At 42.5% G+C, this 1,015-nt stretch overlaps 1 pseudogene; it reads left to right on the plus strand.

The window, feature by feature from the left end:
• The first annotated feature begins 246 nt into the window (after window positions 1-246).
• LOC110300835 lies at window positions 247-1,015 on the plus strand (annotated as a pseudogene).

The following is a 1,015-nucleotide window of genomic DNA, read 5'->3' on the forward strand; positions in this document are numbered from 1 at the left end:
CTGAAGAAGACGACATTGAACATGCCTATCTCTACAACGAATATATTATAGTGTTCATTGGAAAACTTCCAAACACCGAGACTACAAATCAACTATCACTCCTGAGAAGAAAGTCGTGGTCAAGAAATGACAGAATACTGCTTTCCCCAAAGCAGAAGAACTGAAAGACTAAACTCTTGAAAGGATATACCAAAGACTATAAGCATGAAAAGAACACAATAAAAAGGAAGAGGAACTTACTGGAATATGGCCATCCAGCAAGAGTTGGGAAAAGGGAGTTGCCCAACAAAAGCAGCAGCGGCTGGAACAGGAACAATTAATTCTATGCTTGTGAGGAGATGATCCAGAAGCAGGAACTTGAAAAGGAGCAGCTAAAAATTGTCCAAGCATTTGAGAAGTTGGATCCTGGCTTCTATGGTCCTCTGTGGGCCTCTGTGGGCCTCTGTGGGCCTCTGCAACCTGATAAAGAAAAACATTTTGTAGATGTGGTCCCTCCCCTTTCTCATCTACACAGACGTCAAACCATAACACAATCATGAGGCCAGCTAAGGCTCCTGTGGTGGGCAGGTCCCTGAAACCAAGCAATAAACATCATAGAAAATGTTCCCAACGTTAAAGGCCTGCAGCCCATTGTGGTGACACACAACTTCCAGCTTGCCAGTGCCAATACTCTCAAAGGCTTTGGAGACTTGTGGAGTCTTTTGTGGAAAACTGGTGAGAAATGAATTCATAATCACACATGTCCTCACCCTTGGACAAGATAGTGGGCCTGATTATTGTCATGCAAAATGAAAAAAAAAATTCCTTATGTGGGATTTTGTTGGACTCCTCACTCTTGGCTGGATCCATAATCACCCAACTCAAATACTTTTTTGTCCAGTGTAAATCTGCCCACTCACTGCTCTATCAAATGATGTTACCAGAATCAATAGCAATTGTCTGTTCTGCCAAGTTCCAGGAAACTAGATTCTATAAGTTAACTGACTGTGGCCTTCAAGAGACTTCATGCTTCTAG

The sequence above is a fragment of the Mus caroli genome, chromosome 8 (genome assembly GCF_900094665.2).
Source record: "Mus caroli chromosome 8, CAROLI_EIJ_v1.1, whole genome shotgun sequence".
NCBI lineage: Eukaryota > Metazoa > Chordata > Mammalia > Rodentia > Muridae > Mus > Mus caroli.